Genomic DNA, 13,467 nt, shown 5'->3' with positions numbered 1-13,467 from the left:
GTCACTTTTTTTTCTGAAGGGGGGAGGAGTGTTACGACCCTGGGTTCCTCAGTGGAAACCAGAGGTCAAAATTGAGCTAATAAACTGCCTTTTAGTATTGGAAACGCATCACAAGGTGCATTTGTTTGTATCTTCCTTGCCAGACGTAAGACTATTCTTGTTTCTCAAAGAGTATTTAAAGACTGAGCTTGGGGTTGATTATTATTAAATAATAAAATAGGCACCATGTTTACTAATACTTTCTAATCATTTGTAAAGTAAACCTGAGTAAACTTGGGATAGGAATGCTGTATGATTAGTTGAGTAGTCTGCTGGCAGCGAGTGAATTGAGGAGAAGAGTGGAGATGATCGCTCTCACTGGCTGGCGTTCGTGGTGTCGAGATCTGCTGTGGCTGCACCTCTCCTCTTCTACCTTTCCTTTTACTTATTTCCCTTACCTTAAGTAAGTATATCCTGTGTTGTAAGTGTGCCTACTCTGGTAGTAAGATTGGTGAGACCTGGGGGTAGTATTTGCCAGTGTTTTGGGTACCCCTAAGTGTTGTGTTGTGTTGTATTAGAGTACCACGTGGTCTCACTACCCAAAGCTGCATCAAGCTTCAGTTCTTAACCAGTAGTACTTTACCCTAGATTATTCTCAGTGTAAACCTTGTATCCTGCATATGTGGACCAAGGCTTTTAACGTAAGATAGTGTGGTAAAGTAATTATTATTGTTATTGGTGTGAATATATATGGGGGGTGGTTAAGGAGTTAATAAATAAGTTAAAGGAGTATCCATTTTTCCTGGGTAGGAGATCTATGATCAACCACTAGACTGACATTGGGTAGCCAATTATTATTCGGTGGATATTCCACTTGGGGGCCAGGCCTTTTGGATCTCCCATATGTGATAACTCTTAATGCTAACTACTGCCCCTACACTCATGTTATACTATATTCCCCATAGTACAGACTCTCATCTTTAACATATCTCAAGCTCATATTCAGACCTATCAAGAACATTAACTCTCATAATTTAACATATAACTAAATTAAGATTATAATACACAGCCTTACATAATAAGAATACATATCAAGAACTCGGTAAATTAAAGATTTTATCACTATATAAAATTAGGTGCACAAAGAATTCATATTGGTAAGACAAGGTAACATTGGCACAAGTCGGTACTCAAGGGGGGGGGGGGAGGGGGGTTAAGGGAGGAACTTCAAGACGTCGGCCAGTCGTTAATACATATGTATACAATAATATATATATACACCATGTGTATCAAAAGTTTATCTAGGTGGAGGCATCACAGTGCCATAACTTCATTTAATATGACAAGGACAATGCAAGGAACAACAATGAAATGGAAATTACACAGTATTTATATGAATAATGCATTCGAGACCTAATTGTATACATTTCCCATCATGGTCCACATAATATTACCTATACAGCATTTATGTAGCATTACATACAATAAGCATACAAGAAGATTTTTCAAGCTACATGACCTTAGGCTTCTGCTATACACTAGACTTGTAATATATATCCACAATTACATGGCATACAACTTTGACACAGAAATATAATACAGTAGGTTGTGCGCGCCTTGTTACGTACCCCTATTGGATACGAATATTAAATAATTTACTTGTTCCATGCATCATTACTTGTATGTGCTTATATATTATATCATTACTTGTATGTGCTTATATTTTATATCATTACTTGTATGTGCTTATATATTATATCATTACTTGCATGTGCTTATATATTATATCATTACTTGTATGTGCTTATATGTTATATCATTACTTGTATGTGCTTATATGTTATATTTTTTGTAATGATCATCTAGTAGGCTTTACCGTGAGAAAGTTATATTTTGTAATGATGTTATAGTTGGCAACACCGTGAGAAACAGTTATAGTTGATCACCTAGTCGGCAACACCGTGAGAAACATATACTTCCTGCTATGTTGGGCAGTTGCCAGCAATTTCCTCTTTATTTTTATAAATATATAACTATTATATTAAACTACATTACCTCTGTTTATGCATGTGATCTGATCATTCTTTAATTTAGTTAATTAATGATAGCCTTACTCCCATTATATGGCTCCATTTAAGTAAAATTAATAAAAAATTGTCAGTCGATATGTTGTGAGGACGCGAGAAGCGACTCTCCGCCTGGGAATTTAGTCAGTATCTGGTAGACTCACGGAGGATAAACATCTAGGAGGTTAAGTGGCTGTTATATATATATTTTGTTTTGCTGTAGTATATTAGTCTGTGGAGACATAAGTTTATTCTGATTTACATGTGATAGTGCCCATCTGTTGATTGAGAGATATATATATATATATATATATATATAATATATATATATATATATATATATATATATATATATAATGCTGACAATTAACTGAAATATTATTTTAATATACAAATTATAGTTTATGTGTAATTGATTATTCCTGGGGTGATTAATTCTAATTCTTGCATGTACGAACCATGGGTTTATACTGGTGACACCTTGAGATTACAGCGTTGTTCAATATCCCTGGACTAAAATATATTTGTCGCTGTTACGTGTCACGAGCAATAAAGTACGGTCAGTAACATGCCACACATTGGCAATACACAATTTAACAATACTGTAATAGACTGTCAAAGAAGATTGACTAATAAATACAATATTCGTGATAGTAGGCTAATCAGCCAAGGATATCACTATATAGTTTGAGCACATCACACACCAGCCACAGTATGATCATACTGGTGTATGCGTGGGCATAACAACCACGAGACCACAAGTCTGGCTGGCCTACTCACGTAGTCTACACCGGCTCCATTAAGATTGTCGAAGCCTTCTAGTCAGGTAAGTCTATAATTCATTCATACTAACAATATACACTAACTAATTGATTATGGTTAAGTGAAAATAATAATGTTAACCCGTTCAATTATGGTATAACCAAATTTATTAATTATAACTCCCTATATTTGTGTGAAAGGAATTTTACGGGTGATATTAAATTAAACACAGTTCACTCCGAAGTTATAAATAAGCAATAAGCAAGTTATAAAACAAAATTACAACAGTCCACATTAAATTAATATAATTCACCGGTAGATTTCCCACAGGGGGGGGGGGGGGGATGGGGGACCACATGTGTGTGTTCTCTCGGTAGTGTAGGTAGATATTGGTGTGTTCCCCGTAATATTGGCATAACATGGGGGTAGACGGACCACTAGTGCTCTAATTGTGGTACCAAGGAGTTCATGAGGCATTTTAATGGGTGTCAAGTAGTTGGCTATTAGTAATTGGGGAAGGCGTGTACCCCGAATGTAAAGATGTTACCACTGGACATGTGGATGGCCGACATTACGTAGGCTTCGGCAAGGGCCATCATCTCGTCCACCTTCGGACTGTACATGTGGTGTGGCATTAGTTGTTGGTGTTGGCAGGTAGATGCAATTGCGGGTGTGGACTGCAGTGAGGCGCTGAGTTGAGGGCTTTGAGGTATAGTCTGAATGTGAGATTGGGGTTGGAGTGGTTTGTGTGTGGGGTGGAGGAGAGGTGCTCGAGCTTCTTGTGCTTTGCTTCGCACTTTGCTCAGAATAGCCTTCTGTGACATCAAAATCTGTGGAGATATGACACAATATCGTCGTTATCTGGGGGAATGCACTCCAACTCCAATTCTTGTAGGTGTGACGAGGACATCATCATCTATTGGTGAAGGTGTAGCAAGGTCAGCCCCATCTGTGGAATGCTCCTGATCATATTCATTTTAAAGGTGGATCAATGACAATGCTCACTGGTGAGGGTGGTGGTGATATCGACGCCATTTTTATTTATATATAGGAAGATACATTGGGGCACCACGGCACTGAGAGCGGCCACTTGCTCTGGGTGTGTAAACATGACCTGCCAGCTTGGAATATCCTAAAAAAACCTTCTAGATGACATGGCGCATGATCGGAAAACATCATTCATTGGAAGCCTACCAGCCATCCAGAAGGAGTGGGAAAGGAACAACAACAATTCTAATATACCAAGCGCGGAGGCTATAGTCAGGGATGAAACTGAGGCTGAAACTCAGGAAGTTGTAAACCCTGACTCAGTAGGCCAGGATGTAGATGACAGTAGACTAGAAAGTGTACCAGACAGCACTGACAGCTCGATAGGTATAGACACTACGACAGTTCCCGATAGAGCAATTCAGAATAGAAGGACAGACTTATGCAAATTTTATGCAAAGGTCATATGCAGACATAGATATGCTGGTAATAAGAAAGGATTAGAATGCAGTTACCAACATCCCAAAAAATGTTTAAATATGCTTAGGAAAGGTGAGTGCTCGATTTGGATCAATATGTAGGTTGTTCCATCCTTACATGTGCCAAACCTCACTGGAGGACAGAAAATTCTATGACCTCAGCTGCCCACACTTTCACGTGAAAGGCACGGAACGCTACATAAAGAGTGGCAAGCAGGGTAATGAATTTGGAGGAAACTATAATTTTTTTATACCAGACCGACAGAGAATTCAAAAGGAGCAGCATGGAGAGTGTATGGAACTGGAATGCCAGATCCACTTGCATTCCAGAATTACAGATTCAATTACACACCGACAGGGAACTACAACTACGACAGACAACTGCCCTACAACAATCAGTACTGGTCAGAACAAACTCATTATGTCCACGCATAATGGGCTTGCCGAAAAAGTCTCCCATTCAAACTATCACTAATAGAGTAACCTCATTCATCTTTGCCAACATACAAGGACTGAAAACAAGAACAAACAACAAAGTACAGTTCATAAATAGCCTCCTCACGGAGTCAAATGCAGTATTTGGAGCTTTCACAGAAACCCATGCAAGGGAATTGTTGGACAGTGAGATCTGGATTCCAGGATATAACCTATACAGGTGTGATAGGAAAATTAGGTCACATGGAGGAGTGGGTCTGTATATTAGAGAAGACCTTGTATGCTCGGACCTCCTAAACGTTACAAATGAGGTGGTAGAGGTACTGGGATTAAAAATAGAGAAAATAAATTTAGTGATTATTCTAATATACAAACCGCCAGATGCAACGGCTGAGGAATTCACAGAAAGATAAACAAAATAGAGAATAGCCTTGATAATTTGGAGAACCCGATACCTGATATTATCTTCCTAGGTGACTTCAACTTGCCTAGTCTCAGGTGGGAAAATAGCAAACAATAATATTATACCAGGAAATCTATCGGGACCTAACCAACCACAGATTAGAAAACTACTTAGATTCTGTGACAAATTTTCACTCGATCAGCAAATATCGGAGCTAACGAGAAATGAAAATATTCTAGATCTGGTCTTTACGAACAATGAAGACATAATCAGAGACATTGATATATCAGATACCACATATACTCAGATCACAAGCTCATTGAAGTGCAAACGACCATCAATACTCAGAATAGACCTAAAACGTTGATAAAGCGAGAGGGGCTATTCAGTAAATTCAATTTTAATAATAAAAGGATAGACTGGGAGATAATAAAAGGATAGACTGGGAGATAATAAACAGGGAACTTACAAACATTCCATGGGAAACTATTCTAAGTAATACAAGTCCTACAGAAGGAATAGAAAAACTGACTTCGGAAGCGTATCAAGTCTGTCTGAAACATGTTCCTTTGAGGAAAGCCAGAGAGATCTAACGTAGAAAGAGAACGCAGACGACACTATAAACGCAGGAAAAAAATAACGGAACTGCTTATGCAGACACGAATTTCCCCGTCAAAGAAGGAATAATTTAAATAGGGAGATTGAAGAAATCGAGCTGAAATTGAAACACTCATATGAAACTGAAGAAAGGCAGTTAGAACAGAAAGCAATTCAGGAAATAAAGAAAAATCCAATTTCTTCCTTCTCATATGCGAAATCAAAAGCAAAAACCACTGCCAATATTGGACCTATTCGTACAAGTGAAGGTTCATACACGAAGGATGACAAAGAAATTAGTGAAATCCTAAAAAAGCAGTATGAGGACATGTTTAGCACTCGAATAAACAACATGAAAGTGGAAGATCCAGACAATTTCTTTATGCGGGATATTCAAACCCCTGTAAATATAACCGATATCAACACGAGCGCACTAAATTTTGAAAGAGAAATTGAAAACATGCCCATGCACTCGGCCCCAGGTCCAGACTCATGGAATTCAATATTTATAAAGAAATGCAAAGTGCCGGTAGCACAGGCACTCAGTATAGTGTGGGGGAAGAGCTTTGACACGGGGGAGATACCAGATGAACTTAAAGTAGCAGACATAGCCCCTCTACACAAGGGAGGGAGCAAAGCATTGGCAAAGAATTATAGACCAGTTGCACTAACATCGCACATCATAAAAGTATTTGAGAGAGTGATTAGGAGTCAGGTCACCAATTTCATGGAGACAAATGACCTTCACAACCCAGGCCAACATGGATTTCGAGCGGGAAGATCGTGCCTCTCACAGCTACTTGAGCACTACGACAAAGTCACTGAGGCATTAGGAGAGAAACAGAATGCTGATGTGATATACACGGACTTCGCAAAGGCTTTCGATAAATGTGACCATGGCGTGATAGCACACAAAATGAAGTAAATGGGAATAACCGATAAAGTAGGACGCTGGATACTCAGTTTTCTGTCAAACAGGACTCAGCGAGTAACGGTCAACCATATAAAATCTAGTCCAAGTGACGTTAAAAGCTCTGTACCTCAGGGTACAGTCCTTGCACCGCTGCTTTTCCTTATTCTCATATCGGATATAGACAAAAATACAATGTCACAGCTTCGTATCATCCTTTGCAGATGACACAAAAATCAGTATGAAAATTACCTCGGCTGAAGACATTGAAAAACTTCAAGCTGATATTAATAAAGTTTTCGACTGGGCATTAGAAAATAACATGATGTTTAACAGTGATAAATTCCAGGTACTCAGGTACGGTAAAAATGAGGACCTTAAACATAATACAGAGTACAAAACACAATCAAATGTACAATAGTAGGAAAACAGCATGTAAAGGATTTGGGAATAATAATGTCTGACGACCTAACGTTTAAGGAGCATAACCAAGCAAATATTGCAACAGCCAGAAAAATGATAGGATGGATTACGAGAACTTTCAAATCCAGGGATCCCATCACAATAGTTGTACTCTTCAAGTCACTTGTGTTGTCCCTGTCTTGAGTACTGCTCAGTACTCACTTCCCCCTTCAGAGCAGGAGAGATTGCTGAAATAGAGGGAATACAGAGAACATATACGGCACGCATAGACGCAATAAAGCACCTAAATTATTGGGATCGTCTCAAAGGCCTCCAAATGTACTCACTAGAAAGAAGACGAGAGAGATATCAAATAATACACACCTGGAAGATACTGGAGGGCCAAGTACCAAATCTACACAGTAAAATAACAACGTACTGGAGTGAACGATATGGAAGAAATTACAGAATAGAACCAGTGAAGAGCAGAGGTGCCATAGGCACAATCAGAGAACACTGTATAAACATCAGAGGTCCGCGGTTGTTCAACGTCCTCCCAGCAAGCATTAGAAATATTGTCGAAACAACCGTGGACATCTTCAAGAGGAAACTAGATTTATTCCTCCAAGGAGTGCCGGACCAACCGGGCTGTGGTGGGTATGTGGGCCTGCGGGCCGCTCCAAGCAACAGCCTGGTGGACCAAACTCTCACAAGTCAAGCCTGGCCTCGGGCCGGGCTTGGGGAGTAGAACAACTCCCAGAACCCCCATCAACCAGGTATCAACCAGGGGGGTTAAGAGGGTACATAGTAATGATGACTTTACATTCTCGTAAAGCACGCACAGTGTTTCGGGCACTATTTCGGGCAGAAATGGCAGAATCTATTGCGTGCACCCGATCATATTTTCGGTTCCCCGGTGAAAGGCCACCATCATGTTATACTTATGCACTTCCTGTCTTGCTAATGACTTGTGTCCACATAAGTGACGAGGGAGGCGTCTTGTGCTCTAGAAATCAGTTCATCTGAGCAGTCGAAAACTCCTGGCTTGTTTCAGCAAGGACAAGTGGTGGCTGTGTGTAGAGACAGTGCTTTGTCTTTGAATTGTTATTAGTTGGACTGACGTTCCCAGGATAGGCGAAGTTCAATAACGAGACGGCAGGACTGGCCGTCTATTGAGAAGTTTGTCTTAGTGTGTTGCTGGATACTTCTGCCAGGGTGTTGCTGGAGAGACGAAATGGGGTGTCTGACACATTGATGTTACGATGTAGGTCTGGCCCATGTTGTGTTGAGTATGTGAACTCACCAGTGTGAGGACCATTGAGCGTGGGTGACGTATAACACAAGACAGTGGACTCCCAGCAGTAGAAGACTGCAGAATTTGTCGTATTAGTGTCCTGTGCAAAAGTGACACTCGCAATGTTCATATGTAAATATATAGTGATTATACAGTATATATTATATCTGGGAAAGTGCTGATTAGTATTGTCTACCCCCCGCCCCCTTTTCCTTCCACGATTACTGGCTACTGCCAATTCTAAGTAACTTACTATTGACTTGAGGTGAGATCAATGAAGAAGAGGCATCAAGCCCATTAGCAGCGATTGAGATAACCCGGTTACTGGTCGAGTGAGGCCCTAACACCTTCCGTGTGAGGCATTGGTTGTAGTAGATAAATAGGCATAATAAGGGAGATATTAATAAGGTATTATATATTTCACTGAATAGAACGTGAAATAATAGAAACAAATTAAACAAATTTAGATTTAGCAAAGACCTGGGTAAATACTAGTTTGGTAACAACGTTGTTGACTTTTAGAACAAATTACTGGGTAATATAACAGTGTAGGATCTCTTGAGTTTGGGTGGATATTAATAGAAGCTGCTTCGTATGGGCCAATAGACCTTCTGCAGTTTCCTTCATTCCTATGTTCTTATGTTTTAATTCTTGTTACCGATTTGTTCATGCTCTATCAAATTAATTCCATGATTACGAGATTCAAACATACTGGAATAGTATACACACGGCTTTAAAAACGTATCCTATAACAGCACCATTCACTTCAAAGAATATTATGTCCGCTGCTTGACAAAATATTTAGTTTAATATTTTAAAAAATTTCAGTACATACTTCTTTTGTTGTCAGTCTTTGAACATTATCAACAGCATCTTCATCATTAATATGAAACTAGTAAAATCTCCCAGAGTTCTTTTACTGATGTCTAATGCCCTATGATACGAAACATCTGAATTGATGTTAATACATCTAATGTTGTCCTCAATGATTTAAAACCTACATTACTTGTATACTTTTCATACCTGCAATGTGTTCCTGCATTGTAACCCGAACTCCTTCACACACCTGTAGCGCCCTCGCACATACCTGTAGTTCCCTCACACACCTGTATACATATCATACCTGCAATGTGTTCATGTATTGTAACCTGAGCTTCCCCACGTGTTGCGAGAAGTGGTTTTAACAGCAGTGACCATGTGGAGGGGACGGTGGACATTACATGTAGCTCCCTCATACACACCTGAAGAGCCCTTGCACACACCTGAAGCTCCAACACACCTGAAATAGAAAAGACCTTTTAAGCATATCTCGAGCAAATTAATTAGTGCATAACCTTTAAAATGTATATATAAATCTATACAAGTACATATATGTAAGGGACATTTGCAGACATTCAGGAAATATAAAAGAATTAGAATGCAGTTATAACCATCACCAGAAAGTGTTTAAATATACTAAGGAAAGGAAAATGTCGCTTTGAATCAACATGCAGATTTCTCCATCCTGTCATGTACGAAACCTCACACAAGGAAAGAAAGTGCTACGCCCTCAGCAGTCCATACTTTCACGTGGAAGGCACAGAACGCTAATTAGAGTGGTAAACACGAAAATGGCTTTGGAGAAAAGCCAGTTTATATATATACCCAGGCGAAAGAGGTTTCAAAAGGTTGAACATTGTGCATGGAACTGGCTGGAAGACCCACTTGCATACCAGAATCACACGCAATTACTGCAACAATCAGTACTGGTCAGACCAAAACCGACAATCCCCACACATAATGGACCTGCCTGAAAAATCATTAAATTACCCCAAATAGAGTAACCTCGTTCATCTTTACCAACATACAAGGTCTGTAAACAATAGAAAATAACAAAGTACCGTTCATAAATAACCTCCTCACTTAGCCAAATGAAGTATATGGACCTTTCACAGAAATCCATGCAAGAGAACTTTGACAGTGAGATCTGGATACCAGAATATAATCTATATAGATGTGATAGGGTAATTAGGTCACACGGAGGAGTAAGTTTGTATACAAGAGAGGACCTTGTATGCTCTGAGCTTAACTCTAGAAATGAGGTGGTAGTTAACTACTGGTAATAAAAAAAAAAACTTATAAATTCTAATATTCAAACCACCAGATACAACGGCTGAGGATTTCACAAATCAGAGAATAGTCTCGATAATCTGGCAAACCTAATAAATAATATCTTTCTAGGTGATATCAACCTGCCCAGTCTAAGATGGAGACTAGCGACCAAGATTATTATACCAGGAAATCTGTCTGGACATAACCAACCACAGATTAGAGAACTACTTAGATTATGTGACAAATTTTCACTCAACCAGCAGATAGTAAACTAGTTATGAAAATATTCTAGATCTGAACTTCACAAACAAAGGAGACAATCAAGGACATTACAGTCTCATACCACATACTTAGATCACAAGCTCATTTAAGAGCAAACTAACATAATACCTGTACTAAGCCTAAAACAATGATCATGTATGAGGGGTTATTCATAAATTCAATTTTAATAATAGGATAGACTGGGAAAAGATAGACGGAACTTAAAAATAATTCCATTGAATGTTTTTAGTAATAATAATCCCACACAAGACATAAAACAACTGACTTCCCAAGAATACAGTCTAAAACTTATTCCTTTCTTGAAAGCCAGAAAGAGGACCAACGTAGAAAGAACAATCAGACGCGACTGCAAAAGAAGGAAAAAAACTGCTAAGGAGACATGACTATCTCAGCAATAAAAACAATAATTTAAACAGTTTTAAAAAATCTAGCAATGACTAAAGTAATCATATCAAATTTTAGAAATGCAATTAAAACACAAATATGACATTCAGGAGAAGGAAAAGAAAATATTCCTTCACATATGCGAAAAAAGCAGAAGCCACAGTCAATATTGGACCTATTTTTACAAGTGAAGGTTCATACAGAGGATAACACGGTAATCGTGATATCCCAACTCCTGAAAATATAACTGATACAGACACGAATTCAGCAGATTTTGAAGGAGAAATTGACAAAATGCCCATGCACTCAATAGGTATAAAGGAATGCCAAGTGCCAGTAGCATTGTGTGGAGAAAGAGCTTGCATACAGGGGAGATACAAGATTTGTTTAAATCAATAGGTTTCATATTTTGCTCCTCTTTACAAGGGAGGGAGCAAAGCAATGGCTAAGAATTATTGACCAGTCGCTCTAAAGTCCCACACAATAAAAGTATTTGAGAAAGGGATCAGGAGGCAGGCTTCCAGTTAAATGGAGACCCATGACGACCTCAACCCAGGTCAACATGGATTTAGAGTGGGAAGATCATGCCTCTCGTAGCTACTTGACCACTACGACAAAATCACTGGGGCATTAGAAGAAAAACAATGCAGTTTGGTATATGCAGACTTCACAAAGGCATTTGATACATGTGACCAGAGTGATATCACAAAATAAGGTCAATGGGAATATCAGATAAAGTAGGTCGGTTGTTATGGTTGAGGCTGAATAGAAACAATCTTCATCCACATGGTTTTATTCTCAGCCAATCACAACAACAACAAAACAATTATCAGGTACATGAAATATTATTAACAAGATCATAAACAAAAGAGCATCTGCTCCAAACATGCTACCTCCAACATCTGTAGTACTCAATCCCAACATTCCTCCCCTTTTAAATAAACTATCCCTACAGGTAAAGTCTATCAGGCGGTCGTATGACTTCCTTATTTTCTCAACTGGGAGTCCTGACCTGTTACTTCTGGGAAACATTCTTCTGAATTACTCTTTGTAGACTCCATAGGGTTAACTGTATCCCCATTACCCTCTACTGCCCCCTTGCTCTGCCTCCCGGTCTCCTGCAGGTGCTGCTATCCCTTCATTATAAGGATGGATATCACTAGTTGCCCCACCCCCACCTGAAGGGTCTTCAAAATTCCCTGTGAACCTTGGCATGAGCTGATCGGCATGCCTTTTCCAATTAATGTTCCCAAAACTCTGCACTTGCACAGAGAAATTCCTGCGGCCCAGGACTTCCCTAATTTTTCCTTCCACCCAAGGCTTTCCACTTCCAAAATTCCTTGCATATACTGCATCCCCCTCATTAAACAACAATTCCACTGACTGGCCAAGCTAGTTACCGATTTCTCTTTTTCGGGATCTGTCTTTTACTGCTTCCATGTGCACTTTAAAGTGCCTATTAAGCAGTAATTCAAAAAGATTTACCAGTAGTAGAATGAACAGTTTTCCTTTGATTATATAAAAAGCTACAAAGCCTTGTATTATTAGTACCTTCCGTAAACCACTTTAACCCTTCTTTCAAGGATCTCACTGCTCTCTCTGCTAGACCATTTGAAGAAGGATTATAAGGGGCAGGTGTTACATGATTAATACCATTTTTTCGAAAAAAAAATCCTCCATTTACACAAACAAAATAAGGAGCATTGTCGGAGACAATTATATCTGGCAATCCAAAATTACAAAATGTTTTCCTTAGTAATTCACAAGTTACAGATGATGTGGAATTACACACATGCACATCCAGAAATTTGGTGTATGAATCCACCACCACTAGGTAATATTTGTTATCCATAGGTCCAGCATAATCTATATGAAGTCTAGACCAGGGTTTTCCAGTGCATGGTCAAGAAAGTACTGGGGCCTGTGGTTTCTGATAATTCTTAAAGCAAATATGACATTATTTTTTTACCTCGGCAATATCCTGGTCTATATTTGGCCACCAAATCCAACTTCTAGCTTCAGCTTTCATAGCATTTATGCCATTATGGCCTACATGCAGCTGTTCCAAAATCTTACATCTTAGTTCCCCAGGCACCACCACTCTAATCCTATACAAGAGTACATCCTGGTGAATACTAAGGTCAGCCTTCACTACAGCATACTCTGAAATAATAAATTATCATTTCAACCATATTTTACATATTTTATCAACAGACTTAATTTGGGATCTCTACCAGTTGCCTTCCTAATAGTCTGGAATGAAATATCCTCAAAAGACAGATTCCACCAGGTTAACATACTCCACTGGAATACTGGAATTTAATTCTTCTGTCACCGGCAATCTACTTAATGCATCAGCTACTACATTATCCTTGCCTGGCTTAAACTCTAAATCA

The 13,467-nt window shown here is 39.0% G+C and overlaps 1 long non-coding RNA gene across 1 annotated transcript in view; it reads right to left on the bottom strand.

Annotated features, from left to right (window-relative positions):
- The window catches only part of LOC138364146 (uncharacterized), a 42,068-nt gene extending 32,475 nt beyond the window's left edge, over nucleotides 1-9,593 (bottom strand). The window contains exon 1 of the long non-coding RNA XR_011228322.1: nucleotides 9,438-9,593. This is a non-coding gene — a long non-coding RNA (uncharacterized lncRNA). The remainder of the gene's footprint in view (nucleotides 1-9,437) is intronic.
- Nucleotides 9,594-13,467: the final 3,874 nt, after the last annotated feature.

Source organism: Procambarus clarkii, chromosome 12 (assembly GCF_040958095.1).
Source record: "Procambarus clarkii isolate CNS0578487 chromosome 12, FALCON_Pclarkii_2.0, whole genome shotgun sequence".
Lineage (NCBI taxonomy): Eukaryota > Metazoa > Arthropoda > Malacostraca > Decapoda > Cambaridae > Procambarus > Procambarus clarkii.
Note: the sequence above shows the minus strand (reverse complement) of the source record. Positions and strands in the feature narration are given on the sequence as shown.